Source organism: Arachis hypogaea, chromosome 16, assembly GCF_003086295.3.
Source record: "Arachis hypogaea cultivar Tifrunner chromosome 16, arahy.Tifrunner.gnm2.J5K5, whole genome shotgun sequence".
Lineage (NCBI taxonomy): Eukaryota > Viridiplantae > Streptophyta > Magnoliopsida > Fabales > Fabaceae > Arachis > Arachis hypogaea.
Window position 1 is genome coordinate 30,641,551 of NC_092051.1, and position 23,977 is coordinate 30,665,527.

Consider the following 23,977-nt stretch of genomic DNA (forward strand, 5'->3'; position numbering starts at 1 on the left):
TTTCCCCCTGTTGGACGTCAATGAGGGATCGTCCAGTTGCTAGGAAGGGTCTTCCTAGAATGAGAGTAGCACTCTTGTGCTCCTCCATTTCCAGCACAACAAAGTCAGTGGGAAAGGCGAATGGCCCAACTCTGACAATCATGTCCTCAATCACGCCTGATGGGTATTTAGTGGAACCATCAGCAAGTTGGAGACATATTCGGGTTGGTTTAACTTCTTCAGTTAAGCCAAGCTTCCTGATAGTGGATGCAGGTATTAGGTTGATGCTTGCCCCAAGATCGCATAAAGCTGTCTTGGTGCAATTACCTTCTAATGTGCATGGTATCAGAAAACTTCCAGGGTCTTGAAGCTTTTCAGGAAAGCTCTTCAGAATGACTGCACTGCATTCTTCAGTGAGGAGAACTCTTTCTGTTTCTCTCCAATCCTTTTTATGACTCAAGATCTCTTTCATGAACTTGGCATAAGAAGGTATTTGCTCAAGTGCTTCTGCAAATGGAATCTTTATTTCAAGAGTCCTGAGATAGTCTGCAAAGTGAGCAAATTGCTTATCCTGCTCATCTTTCCAGAGTTTTTGAGGATAAGGTATCTTGGCTTTATATTCTTCAACCTTAGTTGCTGCAGGTTTATTGCCTATAGAATTGGTTGAAGAAGCCTTTTTAGAGGGGTTGTGATCAGCATTTGTGTGTGTCTGATCCTTCACTGGCAATTGAGTGCCAGAGTTAGAAGCTGGAGTGAAACTGGACGCCAGCTCCTTGTCTGCTCCTGGCGTCTGAATGCCAGAATTGTGCCCATTTTGGGCGTTCAGCGCCAGATCTTGCCCATTTTGGGCGTTCAACGCCAGATCCTTGCCCATTTCTGGAGTTGAACGCCAGTCCTGCTTTGTTTCTGGCGTTGAACGCCAGTTTTGGCCATGGTCTGGGCGTTCAGCGCCAGCCTTCCACCAATTTTCTGGTGTTTTAGCGCCAAAATTATTTTTCCCTGGGCTCTTACTGTCCTCAGGTGAATTTTGGGTGGTTTGCTCAATTCTTAGCTTTTTGCTGCCTTGAGGTGGGGTATTTAATATTTTCCCACTTCTTAGTTGAACTGCTTGGCATTCTTCTGCTATTTGCCTTGACAGCTGCTGCTTTGTTTGCTTAAACTGTTCGTCCATATGTATATTAGCCATCCTTGTCTCTTGTAACCTGTCTTTAAATTCGGCTAGCTGCTTTGTTAGAAAGTCCAATTACTGATTGAATTCAGCAGCTTGTTTTACAGGACTGAGTTTAGCAGTTACTGTTTTAACCTCTTCATTCATGGAAGGGTTGCTGCTTAGGTACAGATGTTGATTCCTGGCAACTGTATCAATGAGCTCTTGAGCCTCTTCAATTGTCTTTCTCATGTAGATAGATCCACCAGCTGAGTAATCTAGAGACATCTGAGCTCCCTCTGCAAGCCCATAGTAGAAGATGTCTAATTGAACTCACTCTGAGAACATTTTAGAGGGGCATTTTCGTAGCATCTCTCTGTATCTCTCCCAGGCATTATAAAGAGATTCATTATCTCCTTGCTTGAAGCCTTGAATGTCCAGCCTTAGCTGTGTCATCCTTTTTGGAGGGAAATATTGATTTAGGAATTTTTCTGTCAGCTGTTTCCATGTCCTTATACTGGCTTTAGGTTGGTTGTTCAACCACCTCTTAGCTTGATCTTTTACAGCAAATGGAAACAGTAATAGTCTGTAGACATCCTGATCTATTTCTTTATCATGTACTGTGTCAGCAATTTGTAAAAATTGTGCCAGAAACTCTGTAGGTTCTTCCTGTGGAAGACCGGAATACTGGCAGCTTTGCTGCACCATGATAATGAGCTAAGGATTCAACTCAAAGCTACTGACTCCAATGGAGGGTATGCAAATACTACTCCCATATGAAGCAGTAGAGGGGTTAGAATATGACCCCAGAGTCCTCCTGGACTGTTCATTTCCGCTTAGGTGCATGATGGAGAAAGGGAGATGATGTAAAATAGAAAAATTATTTTTATTTATTTATTTATATATTTATTTCAAAAATGAAATAAATTAAAATAAAGTAAATAAAAATTGAGTGAAGATTTTCGAAAAACTGAGGAGAGAGAAAGTGGTTAGGAAGTTTTGAAAAGGATATGATGATTTTTTTTTTAAATTTTTTTTTTAAATTTTGAAATAAAAAATATGAATTTTAGAAATATATTTCGAAAATTTGTTTTTAAAATAGAGAGAAAAGATATTTTTGATTTTTAAGAGGAAAGAGAAAAATAATAAGATAGCACAAGATTTAAAATTTTTAGATCTAATGTTCCTTATTTTCGAAAAATTTGGAGAGAAAACACCAAGGAACACCAAACTTAAAATTTTTAGAAAACCAAACCAAAATTTTCGAAAATCAAAGGAAATCAACAGGAAAACACCAAACTTAAAGTTTGGCACAAAATTTAATAGAGAAAATATTATTTTTGAAAAGGATTTTAAAAAAGAGTGTACCAAACTGCCACGGACTTAGACTAACGCTCTAGCCAATTGGGCAGTAAATGTAACACTTGTTTTAAAGAAGGATATTTTTAACCAAGAACAATAATAAGAGACTCTAAACCAAAAAGAAAAATTTTCCTAATCTAAGCAACAAAATAATCCGTCAGTTGTTCAAACACGAACAATCCCCGGCAACGGCGCCAAAAACTTGGTGCACGAATTATGAAGCACACTTTTCACAACTCGTACCACTGACTAGCAAGTGCACTGGGTCGTCCAAGTAATACCTCACGTGAGTAAGGGTCGAATCCCACGGAGATTGTTGGTTTGAAGCAATCTATGGTTATCTTGTAAATCTTAGTCAGGAAGTCAATTATGTTTATCAGTTGAATTGCAAAATAAACAATAGAGCATGGATTAAAGGTTACTTGTTATGCAGTAATGGAGAATATGTTGGAGTTTTGGAGATGCTTTGTCTTCTGAATCTCTGCTTTCCTCTGTTTTCTTGTTCACGCACGCACGTCCTCCTATGGCAAGCTGTGTGTTGGTGGATCACCGTTGTCAATGGCTACCTTCCATCTTTCCAGTGAAAACTACGCTCACGCGCTCTGTCACAGCACGGCTAATCACCGGTTGGTTCTCGATCCGGTTGGAATAGGATTTACTATCCTTTTGCGTCTGTCACTAACGCCCAGCCTTCAGGAGTTTGAAGCTCGTCACAGTCATTCAATCCTTGAATCCTACTCGGAATACCACAGACAAGATTTAGACTTTCCGGATTCTCATGAATGCCGCCATCAGTTCTAGCTTATACCACAGAGATTCTGATTAAGGAATCTAAGAGATACTCATTCAATCGTATATAGAACGGAGGTGGTTGTCAGACACACGTTCATGATTTGAGGAAGGTGATGAGTGTCACAGATCATCACCTCCATCACAGTTAAGCGCGAATGAACATCTTAGATAGGAACAAGCGTGTTTGAATGGAAAACAGAAATACTTGCATTAATTCATCGAGACACAGCAGAGCTCCTCACCCCCAACAATGGGGTTTAGAGACTCATGCCGTCAGAGAATACAAAGTTTTGATCTAAAATGTCATGAGGTACCAAATAAGTTTCTAAAAGTTGTTTAAATACTAAACTAGTAGCCTAGGTTTACAAAAAATGAGTAAACTATGATGGATGATGCAGAGATCCACTTCTGGGGCCCACTTGGTGTGTGCTGGGCTGAGACTTAAGTAATTCACGTGCAGAGGCCATTTGTGGAGTTGAACGCCAGTTTTTATGCCAGTTTGGGCATTCAACTCCAGCTTTTGATCCTTTTCTGGCACTGGACGCCAGAATTGGGCAGAGAACTGGCGTTGAATGCCAGTTTACGTCATCTATCCTTGTGCAAAGTATGGACTATTATATATTGCTGGAAATCCCTGGATGTCTACTTTCCAACGCAATTGGAAGCATGCCATTTCGAGTTTTGTAGCTCCAAAAAATTCACTTTGAGTGCAGGGAGGTCAGAATCCAACAGCATCAGCAGTCCTTTTTCAGCCTGAATCATATTTTTGCTTAGCTCCTTCAATTTCAGTCAGAAAAGTACCTAAAATTACAGAAAAACACACAACTCATAGTAAAGTCCAGAAATATGAATTTTTCCTAAAAACTAATGAAAATAGACTAAAAACTAACTAAAACATACTCAAAACTATATGAAATTAACCCCAAAAAGCGTATAAAATATCCGCTCGTCAGTCACCAATGTCAAAAGTCCGAAAATGCATTCCAAAAGGATGAAATACCTCAACAACCAATGTTGTATTGTGAAATATTTGATGTTTGGGGCATAGACTTTATGGGGCCATTTCCTAACTCAAGTGGACATATGTATATTCTGTTAGCAGTTGATTACGTATAAAAGTGGGTAGAAGCAATACATACCCACCTTGATGACGCTAATACTGTGGTTTCCTTCATTAGAAATAATATTGTATGCCGCTATGGGTCGCCACAAGCAATCGTGAGTGACCAAGATTCTCACTTTTGCAACAGAAAGGTAGAAACACTACTCAAGCGATATGGGGTATTACACAAGGTTGCAACTACTTATCACCCCCAAACCAATGGACAAGCGGAGGTGTCCAATCGAGAGATAAAGCGAATTTTAGAAAAAGTGGTGAATCCACAAAGGAAGGACTGGAGCTCTCGGTTGGGAGATGCATTGTGGGCATATAGGACAGTCTATAAGACCCCGTTAGGGATGAGTCCCTTCCAGATCGTCTATGGGAAAGCATGCCACCTCCTGGTAGAAATTGAACATAAGGCCTATTGGGCGGTTAAGCAGTGTAACATAGATTTCACCAAGGTGGGTATAGCCAGGTGGCAGTGGAGGATATTATTCCACAACATATTTATCATATCACCTCCAATGCCAACACACATGCCAAGCTGGCCTTCCCTAATATCATTTACCGGCTCTATGATGTTGCTGGGGTCAATTTCAAGGAAGACCATAGAGCATGCACGAGAATACGCGAGGGTTTCGAGAGGACATGCTGAGGAAGAGGCTCAGCAAGCACCTCCACGACCTCCCATGCCTCAAGAGAACTACTTTTCACCTCAGGAGTATTGGCAGTAGTTGACATCCTCATTGGAGCAGATGAGGGTCACTCAGGATAGCCACAACGTTCTCCTCCATCAGATTGTGGCTGAGCAAGAGAGTCAATGCCACGAGCTTCACCAAGTGAGGCAAGACATAGGGCGTCTGCGAGGACCATATGGAGTACAACCTAAGGAGGGAGATGGCCACTATCATGACTGAGGTGGTTGAGTTCTTTCCATTTTATTTCTATCTCTGTTTGCTTATGTTATATTCCTGTTTTCCGTTTTCTAGTTTTATTGTTAATGCATGGCTCTTTGTATCTATTTCCTTTAGATTTTAGATTATTTTTAGTTTATATTTCTAATTTCAAATGGTGCCTTATGTATCGTCCTCAAGAAGTGATTAAAAAGAAAAAGAAGTTGTGTTTATAATTAAAAGTTGAGTTTATATTACTATTGTCTTGTTACATTGCATGTAGTGGCTGGTACTTATACTTGTGATTTTGATTGCAATGTTATATAAAGTTCCTTGAACAAGAGAAATGTTGACTCTTGAGGAACAAGAATTTAGAGCATTGTGATGAAAACTCCGTAAATGAGAAGGAGGTTGATCCTTGAACCAAAAGAGATTGAAAAGAAAAACAAGAAAAAGAGAGAAAAAGAAAGTGTAAAAAAAAGAAAAATATGATAAAATGAAAATAAAAAAAGAAAGCTAAGTTGCAAAGCTCTGAGCATCAATAGTTGAGATCCAAATATGTGTCTTTGGTGTTTATTGTCCATGGGCAGCTTGGATGATTAGATCCGAGGGATGCTTTATCACCCGACAACTTGGATCAACTGGTCCAGGATTGCCGATTGAAAACCCGTTGCACAAGCCATCTTGAGACAAGACATTTAGTAGTCCAAAGAGGCTCTGGGCATCGATGTTTGGGTTCAAAATCTTGGCTATATGCTTGTGGTGTGACCATGTCAAGGAGAGGTTTGAGTTATAGGTCCACAGGGTACTTTATCTCCTGGTAACTTGGACCAGCTGGTTTAGGATTACCGATAGAACACTCACTATCAAGAGTTGCCTTGAGACGGAGCATTTAGAGTTGTCAACTGAAAATTCTCTCTAAAGTTCAAAGAAAGGAATTCAAGGATCAATCTGGACTTAATGGGAGCAAAGTTTCATAACATCATCCGGGTTCTAGTTCTTTTCAGGTGTTGGCATTTGCAAGTTCAAGAAACAATGAAGAGTAAGGATGCATTTGTGATCACAATGTAGCTAAAACCCACTCTTAAGACAAGCATAAGCTTCAATAGAACTTAAACTTCTAACCAAACCTATTCTTACTTTTCATTGTTCAAGTTTCTTGAGGATAAGTAACACTTCAAGTTTGGTGTTGTGATGCGTGAGCATCATTTGTATCTTTTCTATGTGATTTATGTGATTTTTAGTTGTTTTGTTAGAGGATTTTAGTGGACTATCCCCCTTTGGATGATACTTTGAGTTTTATGAGTTTTGATTGATCTCAGGTAGCATTCGAAAGAATAATTGATGGAAAAGTGCATGAAAAAGCAAAGAAGCCTCATGCGTACGCATTAGGCATGCATATGCATCATCGGAACAGAAAAGGGATCGTGCGTACGCATGTGGCGCGTGTACGCATGACTACAAGAGCTTAATAGGATCAATTCTCCTCTGGATGGGTGGCACTAAATGCCACGACTCAGTGTTTAGCGTCCAAGGCTTTGTAATTCATGCAACAAGTAAGGAGAATGATGAGCGGATAATTTACACGCTTTTTGGCATTGTTTTTAGATAGTTTTTAGTATAATTTAGTTAGTTTTTAGTATATTTTTATTATTTTTTAAATAAAAATTACATTTCTGGACTTTACTATGAGTTTGTGTATTTTTCTGTGATTTCAGGTATTTTCTGGCTGAAATTAAGGGACCTGAGCAAAAATCTTATTCAGAGGCTGAAAAAGGACTGCAGATGTTGTTGGATTCTGACCTCCCTGAACTGAAAGTGGATTTTCTGGAGCTACATAAGTCCAATTGGCGCGCTCTCAATTGCGTTGGAAAGTAGACATCCAGGGCTTTTCAGCAATATATAATAATCCATACTTTACCCGAGTTTAGACGATGCAAACTGGCGTTCAACGCCAGTTCTCTGCCCTATTTTGGCATTAAACTCCAGAAACAGGTTACAAGTTGGAGTTAAACGTCCAAAACAAGTTACAACCTGGCGTTTAACTCCAGAAATAGCCCAGGCACGTGTAAAGCTCAAGTCTCAACCCCAGCACACACTAAGTTGGCCTCGGAAGTGGATTTTTGCACTATCTATCATAGTTTACTCATTTTCTGTAAACCTAGGTTACTAGTTTAGTATTTAAACAACTTTTAGAGATTTATTTTGTACCTCATGATATTTTCACGTTTTACATTGTATCTCTACGGCATGAGTCTCTAAACTCTATGATTGGGGGTGAGGAGCTCTGCTGTGTCTCGATGAATTAATGCAATTACTTCTGTTTTCTATTCAATCACGCTTGTTTCTCTTCTAAGATACTCGCTTGTACTTAACCGTGATGAATGTGATGATCCGTGACACTCATCATCATTCTCAACCTATGAACGCGTGCCTGACAACCACTTCTATTCTACCTTAGATTGAGTGTGTATCTCTTAGCCTCTTGGTTCATGATAAGAGTCTTCGTGGTATAAGCTAGGATTATTGGCGGCCATTCTTGAGATCCAGAAAGTCTAAACCTTGTCTGTGGTATTCCGAGTAGGATCTGGGAGGGGATGACTGTGACGAGCTTCAAACTCACGAGTGTTGGGCGTAGTGACAGACGCAAAAGGATCAATGGATCCTATTCCAACATGAGTGAGAACCGACAGATGATTAACCGTGTGGTGATAGCGCATTTGGACCATTTTCACTGAGAGGACGGATGGTAGCCATTGACAACGGTGATCCACCAACATACAGCTCGCCATGGAAGGAGACCTGCGTGTGTGAAGAAGAAGACAGTAGGAAAGCAGAGATTCAGAAGACAGAGCATCTCCAAAATCTCAATCTGTTCTCCATTACTGCATAACAAGTACTATTTAATTTATGCTTTTCACTCTTCATAAATATAATCACTCTTATCATTGATCTCCTGACTAAGAATTACAAAATAACCATAGATTGCTTCAAGCCGACAATCTCCGTGGGATCGGCCCTTACTCATGTAAGGTATTACTTGGACGACCCAATGCACTTGCTGGTTAGTGGTACGAGTTGTGAAAAGTGTGATTTACAATTCGTGCACCAAGTTTTTGGCGCCGTTCCCAGGGAATGAACGATCACGATTTCTGCGCACCAAGTTTTTAGCGCCGTTGCCGGGGATTGTTCAAGTTTGGACAACTGACGGTTTATTTTGTTGCTTAGATTAGGAAAAATTTTTCTTTTTTTAGTTTAGAGTCTTCTATTATTGTTTTTGGTTAAAATTTTAAAATCCTTATTTTATTTTTCTAAATTATTTTCGAAAATTTTTAGAACCAATAACTTCATGATTTAATCTTCTGTTTGAGTTTAGTTTCATATTTTAAGTTTGGTGTCAATTGCATGTTTTTATTTTCCTTTAAATTTTTGAATTTGTGTTCATTGTTCTTTCTTGATCTTCAAGTTGTTCTTGTTATTTTTCTTGTTTGATCTTTAGTTTTTCCTGTCCTGTGCCTTTTCTTGTTTTTCTTGTGCATTTTCAAATTATCAGTATTCAAAAAATTTTATACATTAAATACCTTTATTAAAACACTTTAAATTTATAGCTCAATTGGCTAGAGCAGTGTGCTTATGTTCTTGGTAATTGAGAATTTTTATTTTAAAATTTTTTCAAAAATAATTTTTCTCTGATTAAATCTCATGTCAAACTTTTAAGTTTGGTGTTCTCTTGTTAATTTTTTTATTTTCGAAAAATTATTTTTATTTTTCTAAAAGTTTTAAGTTTGGTGTTCTTTTTATATTCTTGTGAGTCTTCAAAGTATTTTTGAGGCTTCTCTGTGTTTCAATCTTAAAATCTTTAAGTTTGGTGTTCCTTGGTGTCTTCCCTCCAAAACTTTCGAAAAAACAAGGAGCATTAGATCTAAAAATTTTAAGTCTTGTGTCATTTTATTGTTTTTCTCTTTCCTCATTAAATTCAAAAATATCTTTTCTCTTTAATTTAAATTGAATTTTCGAAAATTACTTTGAAAAATTCATATTTTTATTTTAAAAATCAAATCTTTTCAAAGTTCAAAATCTTTTTCAAAAATCATATCCAAAGTTTTTCAGATCTTCTCAATTAAGCAATTATTTTCACTTTCAAATTTATTTTTTCTCTAAGTTTTCGAAATTTACATTTTAAATTCTAATTATTTTATTTTATTTTATCTTAATATTTTTATTTATCTTAATAATTTGGTTTGATCTACTTCAATAAAATAAAAACAAAAATATATTTTCTTTGCAATTCATATCAATTCCATTTTATCCATCATGGATCTAAGTGGAAATAAATAGTCCAAAAGGACTCTGGGGTCATATGTTAATCCCACTACTGCTGCATATGGGAGTAGTATCTGTATACCTCCCATCAAAGCAGGCAATTTTGAGCTAAATCCTCAATTCATTGTCATGGTGCAGCAAAATTACCAGTATTCCGGTCTTCCGCAGGAAGAACCTACTGAGTTTCTGGCACAATTCTTGCAAATTGCTGACACAGTACGTGACAAGGAGGTAGATCAGGATGTATACAGGCTGTTACTGTTTCCGTTTGCTGTAAAAGATCAAGTTAAAAGGTGGTTAAATAACCAACCCACAGCAAGCATAAGGACATGGAAACAATTATCAGAGAAATTCCTGAATCAATATTTCCCTCCAAAAAGGATGACACAGCTAAGGCTGGACATCCAAGGCTTTAAACAAGAGGATGATGAATCCCTTTATAATGCCTGGGAGAGGTACAGAGGGATGCTAAGGAAATGTCCCTCTGAAATATTTTCAGAGTGGGTGCAATTAGACATCTTCTACTATGGGCTTACAGAAGGAGCTCAGATATCTCTAGACCACTCAGCTGGTGGATCTATACACATGAGAAAAACTATTGAAGAGGCTCAAGAGCTTATTGATATAGTTGCTAGAAACTAGCATCTGTACATAAGTAGTGGGTCCTCTATAAAAGAAGAAGCCAAAGTAGTGTCTACTGAACTTGGTCCTCCAGAATAAGTTGCTGAACTCAATCAACAATTGTGCTTTCTAACAAGACAGCTAGCAGAATTCAAGGAGATGCTACAAGACACTAAAAATGCTAATAAAAACATGGAGGCAAAATTGAATCAGATAAAACAGAAGTTATCAAAGCAGATAACAGAAGAGTGCTAGGCAGTTCAATTAAGAAGTGGAAAAACATTAAATACCTCACTTCAGAGCAGCAGAAAGCCAAGGAAAGAACAACTGACAGAGGATGAGCAAAATATTATCCAAAATCCCTCTAAGGACAGTAAGAGCCCAGAGAAGAACAATTCTGGCGTTCAAACGCCAGAAACAGGCAAGGAGCTGGGGTCAAACGCCCAATGGAAGCTCAGTTCTGGCGTTCAAATGCCAGAAACAGGCAAGAAGTTGGCGTCCAATGCCAATCAAGCTTCTAACCCTGGCATCCGAATGCCAGTGAGGGATCAGACACACACAAGTGCTGATAGCAACCCCTTTAAAATGGCTTCTCCAACCACCTATGTAGGAAATAAACCTGCAGCAACTAAGGTTGAGGAATACAAAGCCAAGATACCTTATCCTCAAAAACTCCGCCAAGAGGAGCAGGATAAGCAATTTGCCCGCTTTGCAGACTATCTCAGGACTCTTGAAATAAAGATTCCGTTTGCAGAGGCACTTGAGCAAATACACTCTTATGTCAAGTTCATGAAAGAGATCTTGAGTCATAAAAAGGATTGGAGAGAAACTGAAAGAGTTCTCCTCACTGAAGAATGCAGTGCAGTCATTCTGAAAAGCTTCCCAGAAAAGCTTAAAGATCCTGGGAGCTTTATGATACCATGCATATTAGAGGATAATTGCACCAAGACAACTTTATGTGATCTTGGGGCAAGCATCAACCTAATACCTGCATCCACTATTAGAAAGCTTGGTCTAACCGAAGAAGTTAAACCAACCCGGATATGTCTCCAACTTACTGATGGCTCCATTAAATACCCATCAGGCGTGATTGAAGACATGATTGTCAGGGTTGGGCCATTCGCCTTCCCCACTGACTTTGTAGTGCTGGAAATGGAGGAGCACAAGAGTGCTACTCTCATTCTAGGAAGACCTTTTCTAGCAACTGGACGAACTCTCATTGATGTCCAAAAGGGGGAAGTAACCCTGAGAGTCAACGAGGATGAGTTTAAGTTGAATGCTGTCAAAGCCATGCAGCATCCAGACACACCAAAAGACTGCATGAAAGTTGATCTTATTGACTCTTTGGTAGAGGAGATCAACATGGCTGAGAGTCTCAAATCAGAGCTAGAAGACATCTTTAAAGATGTTCCGCCTGATCTGGAGGATTTAGAGGAATTGAAAGAACCTCTAAAACTTCCTCAGGAAGAGGAAAAACCTCCTAAACCCGAGCTCAAACCATTACCACCATTCCTGAAATATGCATTTTTGGGAGAAGGTGACACTTTTCCGGTGATCATAAGCTCTGCTTTAAATCCCCTGGAAGAGGAAGCTACTTCAAGTGCTAAGGACACACAAGACAGCTCTTGGGTGGTCCATTAGTGATCTTAAGGGCATCAGCCCAGCAAGATGCATGCACAAGATCCTATTGGAGGACGATGGTAAGCTAGTGGTTCAACCACAGAGGCGGCTAAATCCAGCCATGAAGGAAGTGGTGCAGAAAGAGGTCGCCAAATTACTGGAGGCTAGGATTATTTATCCTATTTCTGATAGTCCCTGGGTGAGCCCTGTCCAAGTTATCCCCAAAAAGGGAGGCATGACAGTGGTTCATAATGAAAAAAATGAACTAGTTCCTACAAGAACAGTTACAGGGTGGCGCATGTGTATTGACTACAGAAGGCTCAATACAGCCACCAGAAAGGATCATTTTCCTTTACCATTCATAAACCAGATGCTAGAAAGACTAGCAGGTCATGATTATTACTGCTTTTTGGATGGCTATTCAGGTTACAACCAAATTGCAGTAGATCCCCATGATCAAGAAAAAATAGCATTCACATGTCCATATGGAGTATTTGCCTACAGAAGGATGCCATTTGGGCTGTGTAATGCACCTGCAACCTTTCAGAGATGCATGCTCTCTATTTTCTCTGATATGGTGGAAAAATTTCTGGAAGTCTTCATGGATGACTTCTCAGTATATGGAGACTCATTCAGCTCCTGTCTTGATCACCTGACACTGGTTCTGAAAAGATGCCAAGAGACTAACCTGGTTTTAAACTGGGAAAAATGTCACTTTATGGTGACTAAAGGGATTGTCCTTAGGCACAAGATTTCGAACAAAGGAATAGAGGTGGATCAAGCTAAGGTGGAGGTAATTGAAAAATTACCACCACCTGCCAATGTTAAGGCAATCAGAAGCTTTCTAGGGCATGCAGGATTCTATATGAGGTTTATAAAGGATTTTTCAAAAATTGCAAAACCCCTGAGCAACCTGCTAGCTGCTGACACACCATTTGTGTTTGACACAGAGTGTCAGCAGGCATTTAAAACTCTGAAAGCTAAGCTGGTCACAGCACCAGTTATTTCTGCACCAGACTAGACATTACCATTCGAACTAATGTATGATGCCAGTGATCATGCCATTGGTGCAGTATTGGGGCAGAGGCATGACAAGCTTCTGCATGTCATTTATTATGCTAGCCGTGTTTTAAATGATGCCCAGAAAAATTACACAACCACAGAAAAAGAATTGCTTGCAGTGGTTTATGCCATTGACAAGTTTAGATCATACTTAGTAGTATCAAAAGTGATTGTGTACACTGACCATGCTGCTCTTAAATATCTACTTACAAAGCAGGATTTAAAACCCAGGCTCATAAGATGGGTGTTGCTTCTGCAAGAGTTTGATATAGAAATAAGAGACATAAAAGGGACAGAAAACTAAGTGGCTGATCATCTGTCCCGGATAGAACCAGTAGAAGGGGCGTCCTTTCCCTCTATTGAGATCCCTGAAACCTTTCCGGATGAGCATTTGTTCACCATTTAGGAAACACCATGGTTTGCAGACATTGCAAACTATAAAGCTGCAAGGTTCATACCCAAGGAGTACAGCAGGCAACAAAAGAAAAAATTAATTACTAATGCAAAGTACTACTTGTGGGATGAACCCTATCTCTTTAAGAGATGTGCAGACAGAATAATCCGAAGGTGTGTGCCTAGAGAAGAAGCACAGAAGATCTTATGGCATTGCCGTGGGTCGCAATATGGAGGCCACTTCGGAGGTGAGCAAACAGCCACCAGGGTCCTCCAATGTGGCTTCTACTGGTCTACCCTATATAGAGATTCCCGAGAGTTTGTACGTAACTATGACAGTTGCTAGAGAGCTCGTAATCTGCCTCATGGTTACGTCATGCCTCAACAAGGAATCTTGGAGATTGAGTTGTTTGATGTATGGGGTATTGACTTCATGGGGCCTTTCCCACCATCATACTCAAACACTTATATTCTGGTGGCAGTCAACTATGTATCCAAATGGGTAGAGGCCATTGCCACACCCACTAATGATACTAAGACAGTGCTGAAATTCCTCCAGAAACATATCTTCAGCAGGTTTGGTGTCCCTAGAGCACTAATTAGTGATGGGGGCACTCACTTCTGCAACAAACAGCTTTACTTTGCTATGGTCCGGTATGGAATTAGTCACAAGGTGGCAACTCCATATCATCCATAGACAAACGGGCAAGCTGAAGTCTCTAAGAGAGAACTAAAAAGAATCCTGGAATGGACTGTAAGCACCCGTAGACAGGATTGGGCGAGAAGCTTGGATGATGCTCTGTGGGCTTACAGAACAGCATTCAAGACTCCTATAGGGACCTCTCCATACCAGCTTGTGTATGGTAAGGCCTGCCATCTGCCCGTGGAACTGGAGCACAAAGCCTACTGGGCAACCAGATTCCTAAACTTTGATGCCAAATTAGCTGGAGAAAAAAGATTGCTCCAGCTGAATGAGCTAGAGGAATTCAGACTCACCGCTTTCGAAAATGCCAAGCTTTACAAAGAGAAAGCAAAAAGGTGGCATGACAGAAAGCTGTCATCTAGAGTCTTTGAACCAGGACAGAAGGTTCTGCTGTTTAACTCTAGGCTCAGGCTATTCCCCGGGAAACTGAAATCCCGGTGGAGGGGACCATACGTGATCACAAGTGTGTCACCATATGGCTATGTGGAGCTTCAAGACATTGATTCTAATAAAAAGTTCATTGTTAATGGACAAAGAATCAAGCATTATCTTGAGGGCAATGTTGAGCAAGAGTGCTCAAGGCTGAGGCTAGATTAAAAGCTCAGCAAGGTCCAACTAAAGACAATAAAGAAGCGCTTGCTGTGAGGCAACCCAGCCATTAGCAAAGCTTTTTATTTATTTATTTATCTATTTTTAATTATAAAAGTTTAATATAAATAATTCTCAAGGTAAAGAATCAATTGCATAAGTTCACAGGGTTACAGAAAGATTCAGAATACAAAACAGGGAGAAGGAGCTCACTGGCAAGAAAACGCCAGTAAGAGGTATATTTGGGCATTAAACGCCCAAAAGAAGCATCTACTGGGCGTTTAACGCCAGTAATGATACCCTTTTGGGCGTTAAACGCCAAAATGGGCACTATTCTGGGCGTTTAACGCCATACCTGCAGCATCTTGGGCGTTTGGAAAAAACGCCCAGTGACGAAAGATTTCTGGCATTTAACGCCAGCCAGAAGCAACAGCTGGGCGTTAAATGCCCAGAACAGGCTACAGATGGGCGTTAAACGCCCAAAACAAGCAGTAGTTGGGCATTTAACGCCAGGATTGTGGAGGGGAGGATGTTTTTGTTCCCAACTTGATTTTTTTTCAAAATTTCATATCTCCATCCATTTTTTTTGCATAAACATGTTCCCATACTTTCAATTTTCAAACTTTTTCCATAAATTTTTAAAATATCTTAATCCTAAAATTAAATCTTTCTCAATTCTTCTTCAAACTCTTCTCAATTCTTTTTTAAAAACAAATCTATCTTTTTCAAAATTTTTTCTTCAAACTCATCAATATCTTTTTCAAATCTTCACAATTTTTTTTGAAAAAATCTATCTTTTTCTAATATCTTTCATATCTTTTCAATTTTAAATTACATCTTTTTCTATCTTACTTATTTTTTCCAAATCATATTTTCTATCATATCTTTTTAAAAGATTTTCGAAAGCCCACCCCCTCCCCTTTAAATCCTCGTTCGCCCTCCCCCCTTTCATCCACACATTTGAACTTGGCTCTCCCTCTATCCCTCTCCTTTCTTTTCTTTTGCTTGAGGACAAGCAAACCTCTAAGTTTGGTGTGTTTATCCGTGATCACTAAGCCAATACCCACTAAGATCATGGATCTTAAGGGAAAACAAACCAACTCAAGAGGTAAGAAAGAGAATATTCCAAAACCACTTTGGAATCAAGGGAAGTTCTTAACCAAAGAACATTTTTCAGACTATTACTACAAAATAATGGGTCTAAGGTCAATGATTCTGGAAGTTAAATTCAATCTGAAAGAAGACGAATATCCGGAGATCCAAGAGCAAATTCGAAATAGGAACTGGGAAGTCCTAGCTAATCCTGAAACAAAGGTGGGAAGAAACATGGTTCAGGAATTTTACTCTAATCTGTGGCAGACAGACAGGCAGAGAATAGTTGGAACCGCATTCTATGACTATCGAACTCTGGTCAGAGGGAAGATTGTTCACACCCATCCTGACAAAATAAGGGAGATCTTCAAGCTACCTCAACTGCAAGATGACCCAAACTCCTTTAATAGGAGAATGATGAGACCAAATCAGAGCTTGGACAAAATCCTAGAGGACATATACCTCCCAAAGAAAAGGTTGTTGAGTCCTAACTCTGTGATAACCTTTTATCTATTTTAAGAGTATATGAGTATTAAAATTAGAGTCATGTGTCTTTATGTCTTTGGTTTCATTTCTTTTATTGCTAAGTGTCTTCATTACATGATCATTAGTATCTAGTGTCTATGTCTTAAAGTTATGAATGTCCTATGAATGCATCACCTTTCTTAAATGAAAAATGTTTTAATTACAAAAGAACAAGAAGTACATGATTTCGAATTCATCCTTAAAACTAGTTTAATTATTTTGATGTGGTGACAATACTTTTTGTTTTCTGAATGAATGCTTGAACAGTGCATATGTCTTTTGAATTTGTTGTTTATGAATGTTAAAATTGTTGGCTCTTGAAAGAATGATGAAAAAGGAGAAATGTTATTTGATAATCTGAAAAATCATAAAATTGATTCTTGAAGCAAGAAAAAGCAGTGAAAAAGCAAAAGCTTGCGAAAAAAAAAGAGAAAAGGAAAGAAAAAGAAAAAGCAAGCAGAAAAAGCCAATAGCTCTTTAAACCAAAAGGCAAGAGCAAAAAGCCAATAGCCCTTAAAACCAAAAGGCAAGGGTAAAAAGGATCCAAGGCTTTGAGCATTAATGAATAGGAGGGCCCAAAGGAATAAAATCCTGACCTAAGCGGCTAAACCAAGCTGTCCCTAACCATGTGCTTGTGGCGTGAAGGTGTCAAGTGAAAACTTGAGACTGAGCGGTTAAAGTCGAGGTCCAAAGCAAAAAAGAAGAGTGTGCTTAAGAACCCTGGACACCTCTAATTGGGGACTCTTGCAAAGCTGAGTCACAATCCAAAAAGGTTCACCTAGTTATGTGTCTGTGGCATTTATGTATCTGGTGGTAATATTGGAAAATAAAGTGCTTAGGGCCACGGCCAAGACTCATAAAGTAGCTGTGTTCAAGAATCAACATACTAAACTAGGAGAATAAATAACACTATCTAAATTCTGAGTTCCTATAGATGCCAATCATTCTGAACTTCAAGGGATAACGTGAGATGCCAAAACTGTTCAGAGGCAAAAAGCTACTAGTCCCGCTCATCTGATTAGAGTTAAGTTTCATTGATATTTTGGAATTTATAGTATATTCTCTTCTTTTTATCCTAGTTTGATTTTCAGTTGCTTGGGGACAAGCAACAATTTAAGTTTGGTGTTGTGATGAGTGGATAATTTATACGCTTTTTGGCATTGTTTTTAGATAGTTTTTAGTATAATTTAGTTAGTTTTTAGTATATTTTTATTAGTTTTTAAATAAAAATTACATTTCTGGATTTTACTATGAGTTTGTGTGTTTTTCTGTGATTTCAGGTATTTTCTGGCTGAAATTGAGGGACCTGTGCAAAAATCTGATTCAGAGGCTGAAAAAGGACTGCAGATGCTATTGGATTCTGACCTCCCTGCATTCAAAGTGAATTTTCTAGAGCTACAGAAGTCCAAATGGTGTGATCTTAATTGTGTTGGAAAGTAGATATCCAGGGCTTTCCAGAAATATATAATAGTCCATACTTTATCCGAGTTTAGATGACGCAAACTGGCGTTCAACGCCAGTTCTTTGCCCTATTCTGGCGTTAAACGCCAGAAACAGGTTACAAGTTGGAGTTAAATGCCCAAAACAAGTTAAAACCTGGCGTTTAACTCCAGAAACAGCCCAGACACGTGTAAAGCTCAAGTTTCAGCCCCAGCACACACCAAGTGGGCCCCAGAAGTGGATTTCTGCACTATCTATCATAGTTTACTCATTTTCTGTAAACCTAGGTTACTAGTTTAGTATTTAAACAACTTTTAGAGATTTATTTTGTACCTCATGACATTTTCACATTTTATATTGTATCTCTACGGCATGAGTCTCTAAACTCCATGATTGGGGGTGAGGAGCTCTGCTGTGTCTCGATGAATTAATGCAATTACTTCTGTTTTCTATTCAATCACGCTTGTTTCTCTTCTAAGATACTCGCTTGTACTTAACCGTGATGAATGTGATGATCCGTGACACTCATCATCATTCTCAACCTATGAACGCGTGCCTGACAACCACTTCCGTTCTACCTTAGATTGAGTGTGTATCTCTTAGCCTCTTGGTTCATGATCAGAGTCTTCGTGGTATAGGCTAGGATTATTGGCGGCCATTCCTGAGATCCGAAAAGTCTAAACCTTGTCTGTGGTATTCCGAGTAGGATCTGGGAGGGGATGACTGTGACGAGCTTCAAACTCACGAGTGCTGGGCGTAGTGACAGACGCAAAAGGATCAATGGATCCTATTCCAACATGAGTGAGAACCGACAGATGATTATCCGTGCAGTGACAGCGCATTTGGACCATTTTCACTGAGAGAACGGATGGTAGCCATTGACAACGGTGATCCACCAACATACAGCTTGCCATGGAAGGAGACCTGCGTGCGTGAAGAAGAAGACAGTAGGAAAGCAGAGATTTAGAAGACAGAGCATCTCTAAAACCTCAATCTGTTCTCCATTACTGCATAACAAGTACTATTTAATTTATGCTTTTCACTCTTCATAAATATAATCACTCTTATCATTAATCTCCTGACTAAGAATTACAAAATAACCATAGCTTGCTTCAAGCCGACAATCTCCGTGGGATCGACCCTTACTCACGTAAGGTATTACTTGGACGACCTAGTGCACTTGCTGGTTAGTGGTACGAGTTGTGAAAAGTGTGATTTACAATTCGTGCACCAGAGACCTGGCGCTAAACACCCAGCCACTGGCGTTTAGTGATGAGCGGATATTTTATACCCTTTTTAGTACCATTTTCTTAGAGTTTTTAGTTACATTTTATTAAGTTTTAGTGCAAAATTCACCTTTTGGATGCTACTTTGAGTTTCTGTTTCTTTATTATGATTTCAGGTGATTTTTGGGTGAAATTGACAGGTTTTGGCAAAGTCTGATTCAGAGTCAAAGAAAGAATAGCAGATGTTGTCAAATCCTGACCTCCGTGCATTCCAACGAGCATATCTTGAGCTACAGAGGTCCAATTGATGCGCTCTTGATAAACCCCAATTTTGTGGTTCATCTTGTGCTTAATTTAGGGGATTTGATCAACTTATCTCACATTTATTCAATGAAATAGCATGCTTTTGTAATTCTCCCTAAATTTGTGCTTAAGAATGAAAACATGCTTTTTAGGCCTTTAAATAGCTAAATTGAATTCACTTTAATTCCATTCGATGCCTTGATATGTTTGTTGAGTAATTTTAGATTCATAAGGCAAGTATTGGATGGAAAAAGTGAAGAGAAAAGCATGGAAAGTGGAGAATTCATGAAGAAATGAGCATTTGGAGAATTCAAGGCCACGCACACGCGTCATCCACGCATACGCGTGAGGAGGGAATCTGCCAGCGACGCGCACGCGTGATGCTGATCACATGACTTCATTAAAGTGAATTCGCTGAGGATGATTTTTGAGCTTTCCAGGCCCAAGTCGAACTCATTTCTGAAGCTATTTGATGCAGAACTCAAGATGGGTCAAGGGGGGAGCAATTAAATTAGCTAGGATGATGCTTTAGGTAGTTTTCTAGAGAGAGAGAAGCTCCTTCTTCTCTCTATAATTAGGTTAGAATTAAGTCAATCTCTCTTAGATCTAAGTTTGATTTCTTGTTTTCAATTAGTTTTTCTTACAATTTCTTGTTCTATTGTCTTGATTTTCCTATTTCTTCTTGTTAATTTCTCATTTTGGTTACTTTTTATGTTGATGAACTCTTGTTAACTCCTTTTTTCTTTAATGCAATTTGAGGTATTTCATGTTTAATGTTATTTTCTTTAGTTGTTATTGTTGATTCCTTGCATTGGGTAGTTGTAGATTTATTATTATTGCAATTTTATGATGCTTTCCTTTTATGCCTTCCAAGTGTTTGACAAAATGCTTGCCTTAGGTTTAGAGTAGATAATTGAGCATTCTTGGCTTGGAAAGAGAAATTAGGCAATCTTGAGTCATTAATACCCAACTTAGGTTGGTGATCTAGAGTTGTTAGTTAATATTATTTCCATTGACTCTAATCTCTTGCTAATTCAATTAGTGGGTTGATTAGGACTTTTGGATTGAGATTAACTAGTCTTATTTGACTTTCTCTCAAGTGAAGATAACATTATACGTTCTTCCTATGTTGGAGATGACTAAATAGGATTAAATCTTGTTAATTGTTGTATGAAAATTAATGACTAGGATAGAAAGTCTATATTCTCAATTCTTGCCACGAATGCCTCTCTTTATTACTTGCTTTCTTTAGTTGCTTGCTTTACTTTTCTTGCCATTTAATTTCTTGTCCCCTTATTTGCAAACCACCCCTTGGATACCATAACCAATAATATGCATACTTCACCGCAATTCCTTTGAGAGAGACCCAAGATTTAATACTTTCGTTATTTTTATTGGTTTGCATTCATGACAAAAAAAATTAAACTTTGATTTGAGGATCGATTATCGGTTTGGGCTATGCTCACAATGAAATTATTTTGTTAAATTTCGAACCGGTATAAATCTTCAACATCAAGTTTTTAGCGCCGTTGCCGGGGAATTGCAATGTGCTTGTTATTGGTTATTGTATATATGTCAATATTGTGAATAGCTTGATTTTTGGTTTGTTTGCTAGTTTTAGTTTAGGAGTTTGTTTTCTTTATCTCTTCTTAGTTTTTGTTTTTGTTTCTCTTTTCTATCATAAATTCTCAACACTTTGGCTATGAGTTTGGTTCAAACTATGTTGTAGGAAATAGAAATGGAAGCTACAATGAGGATGTGCATCAAGGATTTGAAAATCAAAGATGGGAGGAGCCTCAAGCATATAGACAACCTTCTTGGCAACAACCTCCTCCGGTTTTTTATAGGTATAAAAACTAACTAAAATATACTAAAAACAATGCCAAAAAGCGTATAAATTATCCGCTCATCACAACACCAAACTTAAATTGTTGCTTGTCCCCAAGCAACTGAAAATCAAATAGGATAAAAAGAAGAGAATATATAATGAATTCCAAAAACATCTATGAAGATCAGTCTTAATTAGATGAGCGGGGCTATTAGCTTTTTGCTTCTGAACAGTTTTGGCATCTCACTTTATCCTTTGAAGTTTAGAATGATTGGCATCTATAGGAACTCAGAATTTAGATAGTGTTATTGATTCTCCTAGTTCAGTATGTTGATTCTTGAACACAGCTACTTTATGAGTCTTGGCCGTGACCCAAAGCATTTTGTTTTCCAGTATTACCGCCGGATACATAAATGCCACAGACACATAACTGGGTGAACCTTTTCAGATTATGACTCAGCTTTGCTAGAGTCCCCAATTAGAGGTGTCCAGAGCTCTTAAGCACACTCCTTTTGCTTTGGACCACGACTTTAACCGCTCAGTCTCAAGTTTTCACTTGACACCTTCACACCACAAGCACATGGTTAGGGACAGCTTGGTTTAGCCGCTTAGGCCAGGATTTTATTCCTGTGGGCCCTCCTATCCACTGATGCTCAAAGCCTTGGATCCTTTTTTATTTCACCCTTGCCTTTTGGTTTAAAGGGATATTGGCTTTTTTTGCTTGCTTTTTCTTTTTCTTTCTCTTCTTCTTCTTCTTTTTTCACATATACTTTTTTTTTCTGCAAGCCCTTTTTTATTCACTGCTTTTTCTTGCTTCAAGAAACATTTTTATGATTTTTCAAATCATCAATAACATTTCTCTTTTTTTCTTTCAAGAGCCAACATTTTTAACATTCATAAACAACAAATTCAAAAATATGCACTGTTCAAGCATTCATTCAGAAAAATAAAAAGTATTGCCACCACATCAAAATAATTAATCTGTTTTAAAATTTGAAATTCATGTACTTTTTTTTCTTTTGCAATTAAAAACACTTTTTATTTAAGAAAGGTGATGGATTCATAAGACATTCATAGCTTTAAGACATAAACTTTAAATTTTATTAATCATGGAATGAAAATAAGACTAAAAAAAATATAAGAGCAAACCAATAATAATAGAAGACAGAAAATTAAAAAAAATAGAAAAATAAATGACTCTTAAAATAGATTCCTAATAATAAAGGTTATCACAGAGTTAGGACTCAACAACCTTGATTTTGAGCAGTGGATGCTCCTTCAATCTGTGGGGTGTTTGGTCCTTCAAGGGAGAGCTTCTGGCATTTCAGCTCCTGTAGCTCACGCCTCTGCTTCTCCTGTTCCTTAAGCAGCTTGCAGAGCATGCAGTTTTGATTTTGCTGTTATTCCTTAAGTTGATCCATAGCTTCTTGCAGCTTGGTGACAGATGCTTCTAGGCGGATCCAGTAGTCAATTTCAGGGATTTCTGGGAGGAACTCCTGCGCCCTCCTTTTGATGGAGTTGTCTTGCACTTGTTGTCCTTCCATTGACTTCTTAGTGATTGGGTGTTCGATTGGGATGAATTCATCTACTCCCATCCTCACCCCAGCATCTTTACATAGTAGAGAAATTAAGCTTGGGTATGCCAGTTTGGCTTTAGTGGAGTTCTTGTTTGCAATTGTGTAAATCTCACAAGAAATCAGATGATGAATCTCCACTTCGTTTCCCAGCATAATGCAATGAATCATCACTGCTCTTTTGACAGTGACCTCAGAGCGGTTGCTAGTGGGCAGTATGGAACGCCCAATGAAGTTCAACCAACCTCTTGCAACTGGTTTGAGATCTCCTCTCTTGAGTTGGTTTGGGACACCTTTTGAATTGGTTATCCACTTAGTTCCAGGGAGGCATATGTCCTCTAGAACTTGGTCCAACCCCTTATCTTCTCTCACCATTCTCCTATTAAAGGATTATGGATCATCTTGTAGTTGAGGCAATTTGAAGACCTCTCTTATTTTGTCCAGATGGAAGTAAATAATCCTTCCTCTGACCATGGTTCTGTAGGTATGAAAGGCGGTTCCAGTTATTCTCTGCTTATCTATCAGCCACAGATTTGAATAGAATTCCTGAACCATGTTTCTTCCAACCCTTGTTTCAGGATTAGCTAGAATTTCCCATCCTCTGTTTCGAATTTGCTCTTGGATCTCCGGATATTCATCTTCTTTCAGATTAAATTTAACTTCCGGGATCACTGATCTTAGACCCATTATTTTATGGTAATGGTCTGCATGTTCTTTGGTGAAGAACCTCTCTTGATTCCAAAGACTCTTTGGATCTTTCTTGCCTCTTGAATTGGTTTGTTTTCCCTTAGGAGCCATGATCTTGATGAGTCTTAGCTCAGTGATCATGGAAAAATACACCAAACTTAGAGGTTTGCTTGCCCTCAAGCAAAAGAAATGAAAGGGGAGAGAGAGGAGGAGAGGCAAATTCGAATGGTGGAAAGGAGGGGATGGCCAAATGTGTATTTATAAGAGGAAGGGAGGGATTTCAAAAATTTTGAAAGAGATATGACATAGAGATATGATTGGTGGAAGAAAATAAAATCATGATATGAAAAAGATGAAATTTTTAATTGAAAAAGATATAAAGATGTTAAATCTGAAAATTTGTTTATTCATCTAAGAAATAAGAGATGATATGATGAGTTTAAAAAGATATAGAAAGAAATTGAAAAGATACTTGAGTTTTTTTTGAAGAAGATTTGGGAAGGATTTGAAGGTAATTTGAAAAGAGATTTAGAAAAGTGTTGAGTTTTTTGAAAATTGAGGGTGAATGATGAAAGTTTGAAACATGTTTATGCAGAAAATTATGAGTCAAAACATGAAAATTTGAAAAATTTTGAAGTGGAAAACAAAATCCTCTCCCCCTATCCATTCTGGCGTTTAACGCCCATAAGTTGGCCATTGTGGGCGTTTAACGCCCAG